This window comes from Oreochromis niloticus, linkage group LG1, assembly GCF_001858045.2.
Source record: "Oreochromis niloticus isolate F11D_XX linkage group LG1, O_niloticus_UMD_NMBU, whole genome shotgun sequence".
Taxonomy (NCBI): Eukaryota; Metazoa; Chordata; class Actinopteri; order Cichliformes; family Cichlidae; genus Oreochromis; species Oreochromis niloticus.
In genome coordinates this window covers 39,221,063-39,243,797 of record NC_031965.2, presented here as the reverse complement: position 1 = coordinate 39,243,797, position 22,735 = coordinate 39,221,063, and the positions used below count along the sequence as shown (strand labels likewise).

Genomic DNA, 22,735 nt, shown 5'->3' with positions numbered 1-22,735 from the left:
CTGGCAGGCGCTTTCATGGTCTTTGTGTCAGACTTCATCTGCTCCATCGCCGACTCTGAGATTTCTCCTGGTTTGTGTGACTTCTCTCTGGACCTTACTGTTATCCTTTCAGTTTCCCACTTCCTGTTTTATTTTGAAGGTTTAAATCCTGGTGTAGCCACAGACATATGCTGCTCTGATAACTGCTCACACTGTAAATCACAGCTACATGAACTAATGACACACCAGTCAAAACGTTAACTACAGTTGGTGTACACCTGAGTTCCCGCCTCTTACACTTTGCGCTGGCGTAGCATGTGAGTAAATCTGGCCCGTAGCGTACTACGTTAAAGCGCGGCATATTTGTCCTGACCTCTTATCCCCTCCCTCTGTGTCTCCCCCCCCCCGCTCTAGTTCTCCTTCCCTCTCTCACTGATGTTCACCTGTGTCTTATTATCCTCAGGGCGTCTCTCCTGTTTTTTGTCCTGGAGTCTCTCTCGGAGCTTTTGAAATTGATCACTTATGGACTGTGTTTACGCTGCGGACTGGCCTCAGCTGCCCTTTCTCTTTTGTTTACAGCGAGTAATAACGCGCCGTCTCTTTAACTGTCTGTTTCTCTGCACTCGATTTCACAGCAAACACGACACAAAGATGCTTCAATATTTTGTTCCTTTCAAAAAATCTGGCAGCTACTAAATCCCCAACAGGCTGACATTCATATATGTGTGTGTGTGTGTGTGTGTGTGTGTGTGTGTGTGTGTGTGAGAGTGTGTGTGTGTGTGTGAGTGTGCTGACCTTTATACTCTCCTGAGTATTTTCCTTCCCGGGCTGGCACGAGTGTACATCAAAGATCACATTTGGCCAGCATCTCGGGCTGCACACACACACACACACACACACACACCCCTAATAAAATTACTCACATATCACAGTGAGCCGGGGGGACACACTCGCACAGCCACCTGTCTCTCCAGCCTCTCGCCTGCAGAGAAGTGACTCATGAAATCAGTCGGGCAATCAGCCTCCTTTCCTGCACGCCTGTCTCCTCGCCTCCTCTTCTTTTCACTTTTCCTTTCCGCACACACACACACACACACACACACACACACACACCTTCCACCTCCTTGGTTTTCCTTTCTATTCTGATCTTTTCTTTTCTTTTGAACACAATCTGCGTATCTACAGGACGTCAGGTGATTTATCTAAAAGCCTGCATGAATTCTGACACGCACGAGGCCTCGATATCATCTGGACTGTTCTCGCTGGGTTTATCGATCCTTGTCTGGATATCGGCAAAGCCCACCCTGTGGAGTGGAAATGAAATGAAAAATAGAAGAAGATGAAGGAGCTGCTGTTTGTGCAGACTGCTGAGAAACGGTGACAGGACCACGGAGCTGTGAAGATATTTGCCTTTATTGGTCCAACCTGACCCCGAGTTAAATCTGCAGCTGTGGCAGGAATCAAGTTTGTCTGAGTGCACGTGGATACAGGCCTGCTGGAAAGGCAGTCTGTGTTCTTAATGAGTGTTATGAGTCTGTAACACCGTGACATTACGCATCACTCCATAGCATCACATTACATTCATTACACAGCTGTGTCTGTCCAAACCAGCCCACAGCTCTTCATGAGAAAGTGAGAGCATTTATGGGTTTGACCCGGTAAAAAATGTTGAGTCTGATTCACAAATACACGTCCTCTAAGTTTTGTCCCTGAGCCTGGTTCTGCTGGTCGTCCTGTTAAAAGGGAGTTTTTCCTTCCCACTGTCGCCAAAGTGCTTGCTCGTCGGGGCTTTCTTTGTATTATTGTAGCTTCTTTATCTTACAATTCACTAGCTGGCCCCACGTCCTCATTTGAGGTTTGACAGCGTTTTAGTAGGTAAAGGTGAATGCTTGGACATGAACTGAGCTGCGGTTTGAGGAAGGCCTCGAAGGGGACCGGCGACGGCTCCCGGGCCTGGCAGATCCCCGTGTACTAAATAGAAATAAAGTTAAAGAATTGAAAACAAGGAGGGAGGGAGGGTGGGGCACATAAACGAGGAATGGACCGCTTGCAGAACTGGGGGAACCTATATCGATGACAACCGGAAGGAGCATGTTTGGAGGCGTGGTCCCGCTCCTGAAATTCCGATACATAATCTCCAATACAAAGCTGCTGAGGTGACTGTTGTTGTGATGTGGCGCTGTGTAAATAAAACTGAGTGGAATGATAAAGCATGGACATTTCTATGCTTCTGTGTTTGTACAGTTAGGACTATAAGTGGCCTCTAATGTGACAGAAGGTCACGACACAGTTCATTTCCAGAGCTCACAATCGCCTCGTCTGCAGTATTTTAGCGAGGAACGAACAGACTGACGGCTCCGGCGTCGGAGCAGAGGAAGAAACGACGCTGCATTTCAGTGTGTGCAGGATCTGTCACTGAGCCCGAGGACCTGAGAGCGAAGCTGAGCGTTACTGAGCAGCTCTGATTAGGAGGAAGATGCTCTCCGGTCTCCCTCAGGCTGCATCACCGGCAGCCTCAGTGAACGCCTTCTAACATTTACAGTCTGTTTATCTGACAATGAAATCTGCTCCCTGTTTCACTTCATCCCACTGTGAGTGAGCAAATGACAAGAGGTTTAATTCCTATTTGCTCTTATGTTTTATGCAAAGAGTGGTTCATTTATTCATCCGTCCTGCAGCCATGACGAACACTGAAACGCACACAGACAACAGTAAGACATGAGAGCAGACATGTGAGCCTCCCCCTGATTCTTGGATTTAAAATTAGTAGTTCCAGCAACAAAGCAAATTTTGCCTGTGGCATTTATGTCTGTGTATGATTTACTGTCAGTTTTAACGTATGAGGAACCAAGTTTTTATAGCAGGTTCCAAACTGCAGCCCAGGGTTAGGGTGAACCCTGATATACTCACAAAACCCAACATGTCAAAATACTGACATACAGGGAACATAAAGCTCTTCATATTTACTGATTTTAGCCTTGATGCACTCAAAAAATTCATGCCCAAAATCCTGACTTTGCCTATTTTAATTACATGTAATTTTGTAAAATATGAATTTGAATGGAATCTAATCAGATATAGTGTACTTGATTTTCATACATTCGGTTTATAGCGGTCAGCTTCCCTGAAGATTAAACATTACAATAAATAATCCTTTGATCAAAATTGTTGCCTCGTGTTTATTCAGGGTGAAAAATAATTTTTCGAGTGTGGCCACGTACCATTTAGGTCTGTAATCAACAGTAAAATGCTTCGAAAACATGAATTTGAGGCTGAAATGAGAACTTTATAGCTTTTATATCTTTGTTTAAATCGTTAGGCTGTTAGGTCGTCAAAGCAAAATACCCCAAAATCTCAAAACTGACCAATGCATAGAGAAATATTTCTGTCTGCAGGATTCTGTCTCAAGCTAAAATGTGATTTTTTTTTAGAAATTTTAATTAATATTATTCTGAAATACTGTTTAACGAAGGACAAACAGGCAAAGACTTCATAAAGCTAGAAACAGCCGTGATTGGTTGGCCATAACTGGAGGAAGAAGGACTGTTAAGCTATCAGCTAATGCTAGTCAGACTGATTACCAGTCTGCCTCCAAAGACTGTACATGGACATCACTCAGGCACAGGTGCATGCTAATTGGTGCTCAGTAACATCCAATTAAAATCATCAAAGTTCACTGTGCACCAAACCTGGAGCTCCGCCTTCTTGGACGGTCTGTTATTACAGTAACAGGTCCAGTTCAGGTGAAGCTAGCAGACAGCTAGCAGCTACAGCCACCTGTGTCACCATCCGCCTGTCAGTCACAGAGGCCACGCCCTTAATAATGCAAACTTTAGGCCTTAATACAATATAACCAGGTGAGTTATAGTACAGGTGTTATGAAGGAGGGAAACAGACCAAACAGTTTGTGTATCAGGCTGTAAACATGTTTGTTTTAACATGGAAGTCTATGGGGACTGACTCACTGCTGCCTCTGCTGGACAGTAGAGGAACTCCAGGTTTCAGTGTTTCAGCATTGGTGTTTTTGTATGTCTGATGTTAAAAAAGCAAAAAAAGGAGGGCTGGTGCACGAGCTCAAGACGTAACAAGACGAGATGATGAGAGAAAAGCGCATGACATGAAAAAAAAGACAAACTCGGAGTGTGGAGGTCGGATATTAAAGAGAGAAATTCAGATACTCCTCTTTCCTCCCTCTGCCTCACGCTCACACACTCACACACACCCTCATGCCTCTCCCCAGTCCGCCCCAAGGCTAACACTTGGGAAAGCGTCAGTCTGTCTGCTTATAACTATCTGTCACAGATAAGGATGGGGATAAACACACACACACACACGGACAGGGGCCACAGACAGAGACACACTCCGTCTCCAGTCTCATATCAGATGGTGACGTGCACACATGACCAACACACCGACTCCGCCACGAGCACTTTGAGCTATCTTTCACGAGGCGACGCGTCAGACACACTTTTTCATTTCAGAGAAAACGCGACAAACAGCTCGCAGCTCTCCCAGCAGAAGCTGAAATATCTGAATTCATTGTTGGCCTGAGAAAAAACACACACAGGCAGCACTCAGGAAGAAATAATAACTGCATTCGTCTGAAAAGATGTGATTTGGTCAGCAGGACTGATGACACGTTAGGACGTTAAACCTCCCCAGACGGCCGGGTGTATAGTATCAGTGTGCAGCACAGAGTACAGTGACGGTGACAGCAAAGTGCCAATTATGTTCATTTGGTCGCTCGGCGTGACGTCGCCGGCTCTGAAACAGGCAGAGAGACGTGTCGATACAGAGCAGCTGCTGCAGGGATCTCATTCAGGCCTCTGCTTTTTCTGCTGCGCTCAGGTTAGTGCGGGACACAATAAAGTGCTCCCCTTCACTGTAGAAACACTTTGCTGCAGGCAGGAAGAGTCATACTAACCTCTGACACACACCTGGCCACCAGCAGCACATACAGGAGTAACCTGTGATATATAAACATTTGTGGATCAGATCTGGGCTGCACACACTTTGCTATCTAGGTTAGTCTGAGACATCCTCGCCTTTTTTTAAATGTCGGGATTTTTCTTAATTGCTTCTTTCTGCCTGCCTTTTTAAGCGCACCTGTGCACGTGTTCACGTCCCAGTTATCTTATCTGGGTCACGGTAGATTCCTTCGACGTGACTCTTACGCAGCACGGTGGTCTTACCAAAGTCGGGATGGGCACGCCCTCCTCCCAGGATCAGGAGTTTGGAGCATCGAGGTTTAATCTGTGGCGTCCCTGATATTTGATGTGCAAACTGTTTTTGTAGGTGACAAAGTGTCTCGAGTTCATTTCACTCCACGTTCCTGTTTCTCCCGCCGGGGACGACCACCTGTGCCGAGAACAGTCCTGACCCGCTGCTCGATTTCGTGCCGCTGAACCTGATAAACGAAATGTTTCATTCATGACGTGACTTTTCCCACGACAGCGTCGCCGCTGGATGTAAACAAGCTGACATTTTCTCACCTGTGAATCATTCCCGCAGTTTGAAGACAAATGTCATCAGGAGCTGCTGGAAGCAGACGATGCGCAGAGCTCTGCGTCCTGACGGCGACGATTTGGTTTCATGTTTTTAACTGAATTATCAATCCTCCACTCTGCTTCCACTCAACTGCTGCCAGCCTGTGTTCATACAGTCATGCATAATAGAGCTTCAGCCTGTCCCGCACTTTTATTGGCAGATATCTGAAAGCTTCAGCCTGACTTCGCAGTGAGCCCTGAAATGGAAGCTAATTCTGAAATGCTAAAATAGCAAAAATGTACCGAACAACACGCCGCTGATAAATAATTTACACCAGTGATGATAAATGAAGTTTGAGTGCAAACAAGCTTCCATCTCTTAAATCTGCTGAACATTTCTAATTGCTAACATAGAAACATAACGCCGGGCCCAGCACAGCACTGTCAACCTGTTACATTAATATTCTGAAAGGACCTAATATAATATTGGTATTAAGCATTATGTCTGTGTAGGGGAGCCTCAGAAACATTTGTCCTCCAAGTATAATTTGAACCATTTCAGTGAAGAACTTGGATTCCTGCAGTCCACACAGAGAGCATTATACACCCAAAGCCTGTTTCACCGTAACTGGACTGCACAGCACAGAAAACCTGGTTAGTGTTTGTTTGGTTTCCCAGGCTAAACGACCAGCCTCTATAAATGACACACGCAGGCTGGCTGCTTGCTACAAACAAACGGAGAGCCGAGCCCTGAGACGACGGCTCCGCCGGAGCACCTGCACAGCTGGAGCTGAGTGCAGACTCAGCTTCACTTGCTGCAGCCCGGCCCATGGCAGCGGCACCGTCCAGTCATCGGCTCCATTTGTGCCGTTTCTCTTGCAGCAGCGGACTCGGTCATCTGGCTCTGATCCACCTCCATCACGTTCATTTGCTGTAAAAATTAAACAGCAAATTGGTTTTGTGTCTTGTTCACTGCTGTGATGACGTGACCTTCACGCTGGTCAGTTTCAATGAGTAACAGGACGAACTGCATCTTTAATGTCCTTATGCTTATGTACATGGAAAACACTTATTACACGCCGACAGGTAGTTTAAAGCCTGAGCGTTAGCATTTCAGCTGATGCTGGTTGTTGAGCAGGAAGTGACGATGGAGCGCTGAGCTGTCAGCCAACTTTATTTATCAGTGTGCGTGCACAGACTGCGTGGGAGCAGCAAGCAGACACACACACCTGTTAATTAGTCCTCAGTAACATCCAATTAAAATCGTAGAATTGAGACCTGAGACCTGGGCAAGGTAGCAGCCACACAAACTCAGTGAACACAGTAAGAAACTGTTGTTTTCCCAGTGGAGGAGAGGACCGCGCCACCAAACCAAGTCTGCAAAGATGAGCAGACTTCACATTTGTTCTGAAACATGAGATACATGATGCACTGAGTCAAGACTCAGGAGGGAGGAGTTATTCCCAAAGTAAAAACTATTTCACTTCGAGCTTCCTGACAAGACTTTTTGTTTTTTATTAAAGCAAATAAAATGCGTCCTGAAACCCTGCAGGACTCCTTTAGTTAGCGCGAGAAAATCAGATTCACGTCCTTCTACACAGATAAACTTCAGTTTACAAGATCGTTTTGGAACCTTTGCATTAAAGACACATAAGGTGAATAAAGCAGCACAATGCTGTTTCCTGTTGGTGGGTTATTTCAGTTTTCTTAGGACAAAACGCTGATTTGGATTTTCTAACCATTAAAGTGCATTAATTTATTTAGATTCTAAATGTTCTTCAATCAGCTAAAGACCGAGTTTATTAGAAATAGATGAATGATCCAAGGTCACTTCAACATCTGGAATCACTGCAGCATCATACTTGCTCTTTAAAACATTCAAGTTTCATGTAAAACTACAACAGCTTATTACCACACGGGACTGCACATTGAGCACTAACGTCACTGCAAAATATCCCAGTGAGGAATTTGACCTTGAAGGAGAATTTATAAGTTACACAAGGTTTAAGGAGTCGCACAAGTCCTTAAAACATTTTGAGGTTGCTGAAATTCAGTCCCAGTTTAAATCATTTCTAAGTAAAATATCTATAATGGATTTAAGATCATGCTTAGAGGCCAAAGCAGGTCTGAAACAGCTGACATGACCCACAGAGACCAATCAGTTTGTGTATCAGGCTGTAAACATGTTTATTCTGCTGGAAAGTTTTAACATGGGAGTCTATGGGGACTGACTCACTGCTGGAGCCTCTAGTGGGCATTTGAGGAACTGCAGGTGTCCCCACATCAGCGGTGGCTTCATTTTCAGCCTCAGAGGTTGGTGCTTGACTGAAATAATTCTCTTTATCAAATTCGAATATTTTTCATAAATAGAAAAAGGGCTTCAAAAACAGCATGAATGATGAAACAATAAAAACAACTGAAGACCAAAAAACAATCAGAGGAGCTGCAAAACATCCACACAGAACTCATCAATGCACGTCAGCTGCAGACGCTAGAGAGCTCCTCACAAACCAGAGCTAAACCCAAAGAGAGCTGCTGCTCCCACAGTGACACTGCTCCACACACACACAGGGCACAGTGGGTAGCACTAACTCCTTGGCAACTGCTGCTGTCTGGTGAGGGCTTTCAAAGTTCAAGGCTACTGAGGGACGTGCCTTTATTCGGACTGCATGTAGGAAGGAAGGAAAGAAGGAATCTAGGAAGGAAAAAAGGATGGAGGAAGAGGGTGTTGGCCAGCGAACACCATCTGTCCGCGCTGTGATGGACCACTGAGCTGTCCACAGATATTAGACACCTGCTGTCAAACACAAACAGGTGGAGAGGAGGATCGAAGGAGAGGTTTGTTTTACACAACATACAGACCAAAGGCACCGCGCGCACACACACACACACACACACACACACACACACACACACACACACACGGCTGATTAACCTGTCCGTGTTCGGATCATCATCGCCGTTCTGGACCAAAGACAATCAGAGGCTGTAATTGGTGGTTAAGCTGCCGTCTCTCCGTCACTTTTTACGAGTTTCCACTAAAACAAAAACACGCGAATCATCAGTGACGTCCACATCGATTCTGACACGAGGCCAGCAGTCACACTCTCCCGCTTTCTTTATTTCCCTTCACCTCAATGGCTGCTTTATTGGCACCAGATGAGGGCTTCATAAATTAGCAGAGTGGGGAGGAGACTAAATCAATGGTTCTAAACCATCAGGCGCTGAAGGGACGGCTGGAGTTGAAGTACTTTTCCTTTAATGTTGACCTCCAAGTTCTCCAGGCATCTGCTGGATAATGAAGCTTTCTATCAAGAGTATCATGAAACAAATCAAACGTCTAACCTGCTTCAGCTCTCTCAGAAAAAGCATGGATGGCTTCTTGGGTGTGCAGCAGCTCGGTACCGTCAACATGGAATTTCACATTTCAAATGCAAACTGGTTCAGGTGGAGCTCCATGCAGATAGGAGTTCAAATGATTTTTTAGTCTATCAATTACATCGTTTTGCTGTCATAACTGGGATAATGATGACACTGTGGGAGTGGGGGTCACATGGAAGCTGCCACCGTATCACGTCTCACCTGAGCAGGAGTGGTCCACACGCATGTATTCAAACTCTGAAAGTAGTGAAAGACATCTGTAATAAACACCACCAACCTACATGCTGCAGCTGATCCTCACCTGTGACTCACTGATATGCTGATGAATCCAAACAATAAAGCTTTTTTAAGGGTTATAATGGCGACAAATGCACTGAAAGACTCTAATTATTCTGCATGTCTGCAGAGTTTAACACAAGACAAATCTGTTAGAGCAAGAAACTGAAAGGAGCATTTTATCTTCAGTGGTTCTTAAAGAACTGAAGACGATGGAAATTCAATGAATTCAATACAGATCAAAGTCTTTTACCTACATTATCCCACTGATCTCTAAATATGAAGCCCAAACCGAGCGCTCTGCACACTTTGTTTTGTTTCGTGTTTGACAGATTTTAGCTGCTGTCGTCACGGTGATATTCGCCCGCTACAGTGGCCAAACTAGACCTGCGAGACGGCCATGAATCTGAAGATCAGAAGTTCTGTCATCACTCTGAATCCAGCAGATACGGAGCCACAGACAGGAAGAGATACTGCAAAGTGTTTCTGCTACATCAACTTTGAAGTGCGTCAGTGTCACCGCAGGAAGCTCTACGGCACAGGCAAACGACATCTGCAACAATACTTTGCTTTTATTTTCTTCTATGAAAAGTAACCATTGAAACACAATGTGAGATTTAAAGAAACAACAACAACAAAATGACAGAGTCGTAATTTTGCCGCCGTCAGGCTGCTCTGAGCTGTGAAGCCTCGTGTGGCCCAAACTGAGGCTCTGTGAGGGACGCATGCTACAATAAATTCAAGCATTTCAATAAACCACACATGTCTGGCCTGTTTCACAGTCTGAAACCTACAAATACGCGATTACAGCCGGTCACTTTCTGTCATCATACGCAGGAACTTCACAGTTTCACCTCAGTTTCAGTCTTTGTGCCAAACCAACGTACACAGGTGCCGTTATAGAGACGAGACAGTTATTAATCTTCTGATCTGACTGCAGAATTTAAAAAAACAAACTTGCATATTTTCCCAAATGTCTGAACATTGCTTTCCATTCTTTCCTTATCTGCAGTCACGCTCCAGGAGAGACTCAGACACTCAGGCAGCAGCTGCTTTATCGGCTCATCAGCACCACGTGTGCAGAAAAATAACGACTCGATTATGCTGCGACCGCAGTTTGTGCGAGTCCACGCCGCGTTAATGTAATAATCAACGACTGCTTCGCTCCAAAACACAACCACCAGAAGCAGATCACTGCCAGGAAAACCGCCCAGAGACTCCAACGCGAGCACGCAGCCCACACCCGGCGCTCTCATCCCCGCTGTCAGAGTGTGACAGGTCGTGACTCAGCAGCACCGACGGTAATCGCACACGTCAGCCACAGAAACACGACAGAGCACGGGTGAACAGCTGCAGCATCGTTGCCCTCTTTCATTCATCTTTGTGCTGCAGAGCAGACAGCAACCACCAAAGCAGTTCTATGGACACGCAGCGTGTAACCACCAAAACATCAGACATCATAGACTTACTTATACTTATATAGTGCTTTCCTACTCAAAGCGCTTTATACTACGAGTCTCGTTCACCCAATCATCCAAGCAGCTCATCTAACATTCACATACTGTGATGCATTGTGGGCAGCTCAGTGTCTTATCCAATGGTACGTTCTGATTGGTAGAGAACCTACTACATGCACCAAAGCACTGAGACCTGCTCAGACACGAAGCTCCTGGTGCTCACAGTCTGTGCGGATGATAATGGCTCGGAGCTCCGCAGTCGTCGACCGTTACACACCGGCACCTCAGTACTCGGCGTCTCTGTAATGAGCTTCAGTCTCAATCATGGCTTCATGACTGAGCTGCAGTGATTCATCCGCCTGCATGTCAACGAGAGCAACTAACGATCCCCTGGCAACCTTTGGTCACTAGGGAAAGGTACGTATCCCACGACAGGTAATCAGTGATCACATAAGGACATTTTCAAATCAAAAGTCTCAGACGTGAAGCGTCATTTCATAAACTCCCTCTCATTGGCTCACATTGATTCATTTCAGGTTTCAGGCAGGTGCAGATGAAATATACATCACACTGCTGCTCTGTTGACTCGCTATCAAAAACAAAAAGAATGATTTATTATCAGCTGAGTTCTCTCTGTGGAGACTGTCACATGCAGGCTGATACAACGCCAGCCAATCAGAAATCAGTTTGACACCGAAGACAGACAGCCAGGAACCTTCCATCCATCACTGGGAGGAGTGTCTGAGCAGCAAATCACCACACACACACACACACACACACACACACACACACACACACACACAATGACCTGCTTTAAAGTGATGCTCTCTGAGGAGGAGGTTGAAGAATGAAATGAGTAAACTCACAAAACAACATATGAGGACTTTTTTGTCCCGCCGTGACCTCTGAGGCCGTCTCGAAGGACGAGTGTGATTCTGCTCTCTCCTTCCTGTCAGCTGTTCTATGAGAAGACCCAAACCAGCAGCTCATGCCTGCTTCTTTCAGGACAGGGACTCACTCAAGCATCCTTTTGGATTTTACATTCAAATACATTTAAATGTACTCTATTAGCACACATCACAGTCTGACTGATGCAGAAAAACACCAGCCAGGATGTAAAACTGATGAAACAGACAAAACCACCTCCATCCATCCATCCATCCATCCATCCGGGGCCCACTCACAGGGGCATCAGCCCAAGCAGAGAACCCAGTCCTCCCTCTCACCAGCCACCTCCTGCTGCTTATCTGAGGGAGGACTGAAACATTCCCAGACCAGCTGAGAGACTCCATTGAGTCCTGGGTCTGCCCCAGGGCCTCCTCCCAGGAGGGCATGCCCAGAATACCTCACCTAGGAGGCATCCTAGTCAGATGCCCAAACTACCTCAGCTAGAGAGGCTGCTATGACCCCTCTTAAATGACTGAACTCCTCACCATGTGTCTAAGGAGAGGCCAGCCACCCACAGGAGAGGATGTAGGCAAATGGACAGCTTTGCTTCAGCTTTCTGTTCACCACGATGGACCGGTGCAGCGTCTGCATCATTGCAGCCATGGCCCGAATCTGTCAATTTCCTCACTTGTGAACAAGACCCTGAGATACTGGGCACTCCACCCATTACTGGCTGAAGGCCATAGATTCAGACATGGAGGCACTGCTTCTCATGCTGAAGGCCACCACCTGACGAAGCCAACAGAACCACATCATCTGCAAAGATGAGATCCTTCTACCTTGACTATGCTAGAAATTCTGGAAATCCTGACCATAAAATTTATGAACAGAGTTTGTGACAAAGGGCAGCTTTAGTTTCTGTCCTGGAGAAACTAAAGCGAAAGCTTCCTGTCACATGTGTTCAGCTGTGTTAATGCACCGGCGAGGTCAAAAGTATTCAACCTGAGGACACCTGCTGGAACTAAACAACCTTCTGTGATGGGAAGCAAATGAGAGGAAGCAGGAACAGTTGGTGCGTTGACGAGCTAGTACATGAAAGGTGTGATGAACAAAAAGTGCCTTCATGTGACAGAACAATCAGGAGACGAGCTGACGACACGTCAGGTGACTTTTTTCTGCAGATATGAATTCAGCTGAACTTTGAAACTTTGCCTCGCTGCTCGGCTCACCTTGGGCACGAGATGTTTAAAAGTTCTGATGGTAAACGACACCGCTTGCCTTCTAATGTACGCTCAGCCTTAATGAACCAAAGAGAGAAGAGAAGCCCGAGATGTGAGCACATCAGTCTGCTGTTTCACCTTCAAAGAAGAATCAAATCTACTGCTGAATTTATACAAACGCCTGCGTTTAGGGACAGCTGACAGGATGATTTCAGTTGACTTGGAGTTCATGCAGATGAAGCCAAACTTATTTCTTTATTTATGTGGACGTCGGTAAAGGCAGGAGAGGAAAGTCTGCAGATACTCGACACCGTCCAGCAATAAAAACAGGAATCAAGGCACCGATGAGCTGTTTCCACTGATCTGAGATCAGCTGCAGTCTGATGTTTACGGCTCTTTCCAAAACCTTTGTGACTTTTTAAAAATGCATCTCACAAAGATGGAAATGTGTGTCGGAGCTGCTTAAGGACGGCGCTGCGGCGCACCTGTGATACAGCCACCTGTTTAAATGTTATCAGCCCATTACATGGCGGTTATCAGGTGTTATCACTCCACAGAAATGATTAGCAGGCAGCTTCCTCCTCCGACTAGCAGGCTCAGCGGGCTGTTGTCACCTCATTTACTGGAGATGGAGACATGCAGGAGCTGTGGTGGACTGGCCGCCGAGACCAAGGCGCAGCACTCCCTACCTGCTCCTGCACGTTAGACAGAGGGGTGGAGGAGAGCGCATTAAGAATGCTGGTTACAGAGCACCAAGGACATTTGTGTTGTTGTTGCTTGTGTCCAGTTGATCTGAATGACTGTTTTGTGTGTTGGTATCCTGTGATGTGGACTCCTCGTGTGGAGGAAATCTGTGAATGCTCTGAGCTCGGTCCTCCGCTGGGGCTACAAATACACTTGTGTAAAAGTTTGACACAGTGTTCGGGTCGACTGAGGCACAAACTGCATGATGTGAAGATGTTTGTCTGGTTGAATAAATCAGTTTTATGGTGTTAGCCACATTGAGAAAGCTTGTTTTGGGATTATAAACCTGGCTCAGCTGTAGCTGTTGTGTTATCAGACTGGGTTACGCTCACCTTTTGGCCTGGTAGGTGCATTTTTATGCGTATTAATCATACCTGTGAGCATGATAAAATTTATTACTGATAAAAAGCCATTTAATGCTCTAATCAAGGCAGCTAATGCAGCTGCACGCAGGTGAAAGATGAGGAATAAAAAACACTTTTGTCTCACTTTCTGTGATGATTTCTGTAAACGACACACTTTCGTAAGCATACAGATGGAGTATAGTTAATACACTGCACAGAAAACACAACACAGACACATGAAGAAGAAGCTGTAACATGGGATCGAGTGACGGCAGCTGCTTCGTGCACAAAAACTAGCTGCACGGTAAATTCACAGCTTAATAAGAAGAAGGGATTTGTGTCAGTGGGGGAGGAAGAGGAGGAGAGAGAGGAGTGAAGCACTTATCTGTCCTCTGGAGGTTTACACACTGAAACAACTGGAGGGCGAGAGACACTGACAGACAGAGAGAGCGAGAGAGAGAGACACTCTGTCATTTACAGATGTGGAATGTGGCAGTTGTTTGGCCTTGAGCACTAATTACAGACTCTCTCTCTCTCTCTCTCTCTCTCTCCGTCAAGGCCAGTCAACCAGAAGCTGAGTGCACCCACAATCCTTTGCAGTAAAAACACAGAGAGCTCTCTCTGCTCCACTTGTACTGATAGTCAGCCATTCTACAAATGCACCGCTGCTTTCACTTAAATAAGTCGCTCGTCTCGTTTATTTGAGGAGGAAACAGAAAGAAAACAAGCAGGCGGTGAGAGGACGGGGGCACGAAAGGGCAAAGAAAGGAGGATGTAAGGTTCGAGGTTTCGTGAACACCTCCCCACACGGAAATCTTTGAAGGATTATTCTAGTTTATTACAACTTTGCTCTCATTGTGACCCAGAACTTTCTGGGAGCGTCTCGGGATCCTGCAGGAGGAGGCGGAAAATCTTGCCTGGAAAAGCACATCTGGACTAGCCGCTTAGCCTGCTGCCACCATCTTCAGGTTTACAGAGGAGGATGGATGGATCATGTTCACAGTGTTGGGTGTCCACGCCACCGCCCACCTGCACGGTGGCGTGAGGACAATACCCAATCAGCCTTTCAGGGCTAAGAGATAAAAAAAAGAAAAGAAAAGAGGATACCTAATAATATATATATATATAATAAAATAATCAAAGGACTAAACCAAGAGACCAAAACTCATCAGCATGATCAAAACTCTGTTTGAAATGAGCTAAAGAACCTCCGTGAACTAGAAATCCCATCACGGCTACAATCAAACCTTTACATGAACAGGTGGGGGGCTGAACTCTGTGTTTCACCTTTGTGCCTTTTGGAGATCAGTTCATGATCAGCTCAGCTCCAGACTCCAGAGCACCATCATGAGGTTTCTCGTCAGTATGTGGAACCCTGTATGAGTCACTGATCATCATGTTTCAGGTTAGATCCCTTTAAAAACGAACGTGATGCCACAGTGACGTTTGATTCCACAGCACGGAGCACAGACCAGTCTGAGAAAACTCTCCAGGGTGGACGGTGTAACCACACTGCTGTGACAGCTGACATATGCACCCATAGGGTGCTACACGATGACATACTACCCCCCGTCCCACAGCTATCAGTCACAGCAATGTCATTCCCTCACCTCCTCCATCTCTCCTAAGCGTTTACCCTCCACCTCCTATCATCCATCTGCTGCTCCGCGTCTAACAAAACCTGTGCTGCTGCTCCTCAGCTGAAACTCCACTGCACCATAAATGTCTTTCACATGCAAAATGAGGGAAGAAACACCAAATATCACATGTCTTTGTTCAAACATGACATCTGGCAGCAACTAATTTGGCTGTGAAAAGCTTGCGGTCAGAAAGACTCGACATCCACGAGCACTGAGGGAAAACAAAGAGATGCTGAGGGCCAAAATAAGACAATTATTCCAAAACGAGCTAAATTTTGATTTTTCCCTCAAATATGTTGGTTTAATAATTGCTGGAAGCCAAAATGGAATCTGAAGTTAATGTTCGATAAATTGAACAGCTGATGTTATAAACCTGCAGGGAGCTCGGTGTTCAGGATGTCTGCAGGTTTTCATGACTTTTTTTTGCATATTTCTCACAAGTAAGAACATTGTTTGGTTTCAGTTTGGACTAATCAATAGAAGGATGACCCCCCCATGCTGAACAGGGGGGAGTTCTGGTTGAAGAACAGCTCCAAAATAAAAGTTGTCAGATGTGTAATCTCCAGCTCTGCTCGACAACAATTGTTTATCTGATCTTTTATTGATTACAATAAAATGAAACAAAAGACTCTGGGAGAAGCTAAACCACAGGAAAAACATCCTGATGTTGTGACTTCTTGGTCTGAAGAGTTAGAGCGAGAAGTCCACCTGGCTTTGGAAGAGACGGCTGGACTTCACCACCGTGATCCATTTGAAATGGACAGCGAGCATCTTCTGCACAAACTTCCTCCTAGTCAACATTAGTTATTCCAGTGTTACTCAGAATGTTTGCTGGACACACGTATTTGTGCTCATCTCACTGTACAAAGTGCTCAAGTAAAGATTTCTGATGGAAGACGGTGGAGCGATAACAGCTTCAGACTAAAGCCACAGCACGCTTATGTGCACGTGCACAAATGTGCATGCGTGCTTACACAAGTCTGGCAGACGTCATAAAGCAGAGGTCCATCTGAAGCCTAATAATCAGTCTGCCGGCACCCGAAAAAGGCTGTAATAAGCTGAAATGATAGCGTGCAGGACGAGACAAACACACACCTGTAATGTATCATCAGACAGGTGACACACGGGGCTCTGCAGCGAGTCAAACAGCTTCCACCAGCAGAGTGTTTTTAGGATGTGGCTGTCAGGTTTCATTTGTTATATGAAGACATTCCATAGTTATGCTGTTACACTGCTGCAAACACCAAAAACAACAATATCTCCGTTCACCTCACAAACTTTAATATTTCATGTCACTGCCTTTGGCTCCCACTGTCAGGAAAAGCAGTTTGACTCACTTTAAAATTCACACACCATGCAGGTCATTAACAGCACTAACCTTACCAACAAGTCTGAATATCCTGGATGATCACCACTTCCTCCTTAGTGGGATAGCTCATGTAGCCAAGAAGGCAAAAGTGAGCAACATTACCTCCAAATCAGGAGGGCAGGTATTTACCTGCTTAATACAGGTGTTAATGCAGGCGGGGCATCACAACGTCAATCTTAAAAGGCAGTTTGATTTAAAAATAGTCAACGCTACAACGTTACCAGCTACCTGCCATGTCAGAGCCACTTCTGAGCTAGGAGGCACCATATTTGGACGAGAGGGTTACGTTAGGAGCTAATATTAGCTAAATATACGTCTGCACCCACATCCTGTATGGGAGCACCAGATACCTGCTAATCAGTGCTCCGTTAACACCTAAAAGGTACAGTAACCTCACAGCAGCCATATTACTGCTCATATGATGTCTTTGAAAATTCAATTGAACTTTATTTATACAGCGCAACAAGATGCTTTATATTGTAAAGTAGACCCTAGAATAATACAACAGAGACAAACCAACAATCATATGACCCCCTATGAGCAAGCACTTTGGCGACAGTGGGAAGGAAAAACTCCCTTTTAACAGGAAGAAACCTCCGACAGAAACAGGCTCAGGGAGGGGCGGGGCCATCTGCTGCGACCGGTTGGGGTGAGAGAAGGAAGACAGGATAAAGACATGCTGTGGAGTAAGGCTCCAACAGCACAAACACGGTCCAGTTCAGGGACTCCAGTTAGCTGAGGTGAAGCCTAGCACACAGCAGCTACAGCCGCCTGTGTCACCACCCACCTGTCTCTAAAACCCCTAATCATACAATGCCCCCCACCCCTCCAACCCCCCCCCCCCCCCCCCCCCCACACACACACACACACACACACACACACCACATAGCGGTTATGAGGGGGGAAATGATCTCTTTAGACCAAACAGTGTGCTGGTACGTCGTCATTTTCAGCCCTGGTGCTTCGCACTTGGCTGGCAGTGATTTTTCCTTCACTCTGTTTGACTTCAAAGTATTTGTTTTACAGAGCAGCACAGGAAGCAGGATATTTGTGGTGAAAACACTTTAAATTCACAGTAACAATAACAAAGAGCTCCGGCTGCCCTAATTATTCAACTTGTGTATCGGCTGGTTTGTAATCCGCAGCAGGGATATTGGATAATTAGCAAGAGCCGAAAACACAACAGGACGTTTGTAGTGGAACTACAGAAGTACACCGGTCTATACAGTTACTGTAGCATCACCAATTAAAGCCTGTTAGAGAGACAGTGGGAATACTCCACACTCTCTCTCTCCTCAGTGTAAAGGCTCGTTCAGTCTGAGCCAGAGGAGCTGCTGTCAGAGCAAATTAGAGCAGGAAAAACACCGGAGAGAAGTCCTCCTCCTTATCTTCCTCCAGCTTCTCCTCACTCCCTCCTCCCAGCTCCCCAGTGTATCCCCCTTACTCATTCACCCAGAGACTGAGAAACACACACACACAGCACACACAAGCACACGCAAGCACACACACATATATAAATATATATCTTCACACACACACACACAGTCGTGTTTTCATATCTTAGTGGGGACATCTAATTGACATAATGCTTTCCCTAGCCGTTTACCCTGATCCTAACCATAGCCCAACTGTAGCCCTGACACTAAAACCACATTTTGAGCCTCAAAAATATCTTCAAACTCGTGGGGACCTGGATTTTGTCCCCATAAGAGCTGTTGGTCCCCACAAGTATGGTAAACTTTCAATTATTGGTCCCCACATAGATGTAAACACGGTGCACACGTATGCACACACACACACACACCCACAGGCATGATTGACACAGACCCAAATTGAGATTTGAATATGCATGAGCATATGCAGCCCTGCATGCACGTGCACACACACACACACACACACACACACAGAAACCGTATAAAAGCATGCGTTCGGGATTCATTGGCGGCTGCTGTGTGTGTCGTAGATCTGTCAAACTAACGAGATGCCTTCACCTTTGCTGCGTGTTTGCACCATTAGAGCTGTAAATTACACACAGCACACCTGATCCATCAGCACAGGAGGTCTGCGCTCTGACAATTACTCATGTTGTAGGGACATAAATCTATGAATTTGACTCAGCTTTGTGTTGGAGATGAAGAGCTGACGACAGGTCCCAATAACACAGCTCATGAAATTATGAAGGCCAGATTAATTGGAGGCACAAAGACCTGCTGAAATTCACCTGTGTGCAATATTAACCTCAGTGTCAGTTTAACTTATCTCTGATTATATCAGGTTAGGTTTGGACTTCCTGTGCCATCTACCAGACACATTTACGTCAATGCTAAAATGTGAAATTATTTTCAGATGATGGCTGATAGAAGTCTGCTCAAATGGGAAATGGACTGATTCCTACACCAACCAGACATAACATTATGACCACCTGCGTCGCTCCCCCTGACCCGTCGAGGCGTGGCCCCCGTTCGACCCTTGAAGGCGTGCTGTGGTATCTGCACCAACGTGTCAGCAGCAGGTCCTGTCAGTCCTGTAAGCTGTGAGGTTGGCCTCCGTGGATCGGTCTGTGTGTCCAGCACATCCCACAGATGCTCCACTGGACCGAGATCCGGGGAATCTGGAGGCCAAGTCAACACCTCAAACTGGTTGTTGTGCTCCTCAAACTGTTCCTGAACCGTTTCTGTGCATTAGTGCATTATCCTGCTGAAAGAGACTACAGCCATCAGGGAGCACCGTTTCCATGAAAGGGTGTACACGGTCTGCAACAGTGCTGACGTCGGTGGGACGTGTCAGAGTCACATGTAGATGGTTTCCCAGCAGAAGATCCCCCAAACTGTCACACTGCCTCTGCCGGCTCGCCTTCTTCCCATAATGCCATCACATGATATTTTGCCACCGCTGTGATGTTCCAGCAGTAACAGCGTGAAAGACTCTCATTGGAAACCCTCCCTTCTCTCCCCATCAGCCCCCTGTATTATCAGACTCACTACCAGCATCACTTTATGGCTGCTGAGATAACAGAGAGCCGCGGTTCATTAGCAGCTCTAAAGCAGAGGCTCCATTATCAGGCGGGGAGCAGTCCCAGGAGAAAACATCACCCTGTGATACTTTTCAGCAGGATCAGGATTAAGCTGCATGACTATGGAGTCACACCATCCACCAAACGAGCTGTGACTGTGGACCAAATCCACAGTTAGGGATTTTATTCAGTGACAAACACACAAACTCTTTCTGCTTCACATGTATTTCTCACTGAGGGAGGAGGACCTACGGGGGCATCACTTCCTCCAGAGGGAGGAGGTCCACACCTCCACCTGACCACCACACATCAAGGAGATCAGTGTTAGGTGATTGAGTGTAACTGACAGCACCTCTGCTGGACTGGCTCAAAGAAGGAAGCCAGCAGAAATTAAATTGAAATTAAGGTAAGATATTATTTATGCGTCTCAAATGTAGCCACGACATTAAAAACAACCTAGAAAATAAGATACCAGCTTCATAAAGTAGTGGAACAAAATGTGATTCAACAAAAGAGCCCCACGCGGGAAAAATGACCCAAAAGAAAGATTTTTTTTAAAGGTGCCCAATGAGTAAAAACGTAGATAAAATCTAATGAATGTCTTTAAGATCAGCGCTTTTCTCCTCTACCTGAGCCCCCACAGCGCACACGTGATGGACGCGCAGACAGCAGCTTGGGTTAGTATCGCGCCCAAGGATACTTTGTCATGCACACTGGAGCTGCCAGGAATCGAACCACCAACCTTCGGACCTGCTCGACCTCCTGACGCACTGGATATAAGAAAAACCTCAAAAACTGGAAGATAAGAGAAAAAATGCCCACGAAGTCAAATAAATATCACGACTATAGTGAGAGCGCAGATGTCAGGTGTCCACGCCGCACAGGTGACACAAACCCACCTACATGAGAGACAGCAGCTGATGGCTGAACGTGCTCTCCGAACACTTTCTGTAAATGGTTCGTCGGTTTATTGAAAATCGTGTTTTTACGAGGAAACACAGAAACAGACAAAAAAACGGAGCTTGAAATGAACGCGACGCTGTGACCTAACAAAAGAGACCGGGCTGGCGGAACCGGACGGGACATCGCCGTCACCGCTAACTCTGCCACACATGCGCGCGCGCACATCTGCAGTCTCCGTTACCTGGCTGACAGCTGCGGCTGTCCGGGCGGGGTTCCTCCCGGTGCTCGGACGGCTCTCGGTGCTCTCTCAGCCTCCTCCCTGCAGCTGGTAAATCCAACGGATCCGCGCGCGGGCGGTTCGGTTTGTGCGGATCAGCGTCCGTGTGCGCGCGCCTGTGTGCGCCGTTCCTCCCGGCCGAGCTGAGCCGAGCTGAGCTGAGCCGTACAGGAGGAGAGAGCCCGACAGGGCACACACACACACTCTCTCTCACACACACACACACTAAACACGCCCAGCCGGCCAGCCACGCTCCAGCAGGACCCGCCTCCTACCGTAACTCCCCCCAAAAAGGCTCAGGCAAAAAAGCGACGCTGATTTCCAGCATCAGACACAACAGAAGGCAGCTCAGAGGAAAGTCTTGATTTTATATTTCATCGTCTCCCTTAAAGCGTCCACACAAAATATTTGATCTGCTGTGAAGATGTAGAAATGTATTAAGAACCGCTGAGGCAGGGCATACATGGAACGCCATAACCAAGTGGCCGGCATAGTATAACATCTGTGAGAGTAAAGATTTGTTTCTATATACAAATCCAGATGTAATCCTTTATTTTCTGATGTAGTTCTCTCCGGGTACTCCGGCTTCCTCCCACAGTCCAAAGACATGCAGTTGTCTGGTTAATCGGAAACTCTAAAATGCCCGTAGGTGTGAGTGCGAACGGTTCTCTGTCTGTGTTAGCCCTGTGACAGACTGGCAACCTGTCCAGGGTGTACCCTGCCTCTCACCCTAAGACAGCTGGGATAGGCAGATGTGACATCTTTGGTCTTGGAGGAACGTTGTCTCGTTTTACTGTGTACTGTACCACTGCACATGGTTGGAATGACAATAAAGCCACTTGACCTTGATCATGAGCGCAGGGCAAGGGTGAGGTGGAAACGATGTGCACGGGTGGGGTGATGCGGTGACTTACCTGCGTCTGTGGCATCAGCTGGACGCGCTGCCAGGCTGTAGCGCAGGAAAAATGAATCTGATTGGCGACGTTTGCTATTAAACTGCCCATCAGTCTTAACTCGTCATCTATTCAAGTTTCCACTTGTTCTGACACATTTTAATATACACCTAACAGTTACAGTGAACCAACCTTTTAACAGCAATTATGGAGGTCAGGAGAGCGCGCACTAACACGAGTCTTTGGGAAGCGGCACAGTTTCACTGATGGACGGTTTGAGCGTGTCAACAGTGCAACTCGGGAGCCGAGCCTCACTATCAGAATGATAGATGAACCAGGTGCTCTCCTGCTCACTCTGTGCGCTGAGAAATGCTGATTGGGGGGTTTCAGGTGTCGCATCAGTGCGTTACCTTGGATATGTTGGATTTGAGCAGCGGTGCCATCAGTCACACTGACAGCCAGTCAATTAGCCAGCCAATCAGTTGAGAGCCTGAGTGAAAAATGCAGGCTGGTGACTCGATGCTCGGTGGGGTTGAAAGTGCGCTCAACAGCTCAGACCTGTCACCGTCAAGGTTTCATCTTCTGCAAAACACCAGAGAGGGAAGCTTCAGCGGCCGGCGGGAGGTGGACAAAATAATATGAACTTTTAATGAAGAAGAATTTGATTGCTCGGACAGCTCGACGGTTTTGCTGACTGATGCTCCTGCGGTTCAGCCTCCAGTGCCTCTGTGGGATCGCGGTAGTTGTCTCTTTGAAAACTCATACATCACTTTCTTGTTCCAGACAGGCCTCCTTACAGCTGAGAAAAGCTGCTAACCGGCCTGCGACCAGCTTAGTTTCGTCCCCTCCTGAGAGCCTTTCAACA

General features: G+C 46.5%; 1 protein-coding gene and 1 long non-coding RNA gene across 5 annotated transcripts in view; one reads left to right on the top strand and one right to left on the bottom strand.

Moving 5' to 3' along the window:
- Positions 1 to 21,202, bottom strand: part of dok4 (docking protein 4) — a 55,738-nt gene extending 34,536 nt beyond the window's left edge. Inside the window, exons 1-3 of one of the 4 annotated variants that reach the window (XM_005447839.4) lie at positions 20,942 to 21,202; positions 5,472 to 6,396; positions 5,172 to 5,386 (exon numbers count right to left, since the gene is read on the bottom strand). The gene's annotated coding sequence lies outside the window, so the exon portion shown is untranslated. Of the gene's footprint in view, positions 1 to 902; positions 1,015 to 5,171; positions 5,387 to 5,471; positions 6,397 to 8,400; positions 8,598 to 20,941 lie in introns of those variants that run through there. The other 3 variants (XM_005447838.4, XM_019361682.2, XM_019361685.2) reach the window with 3 other exon arrangements.
- On the top strand, positions 2,149 to 5,974 carry LOC112847288 (uncharacterized). Its single transcript, XR_003220746.1, has 2 exons — positions 2,149 to 5,003; positions 5,081 to 5,974. It is a non-coding gene; the product is annotated as an uncharacterized LOC112847288 (long non-coding RNA).
- Positions 21,203 to 22,735: the final 1,533 nt, after the last annotated feature.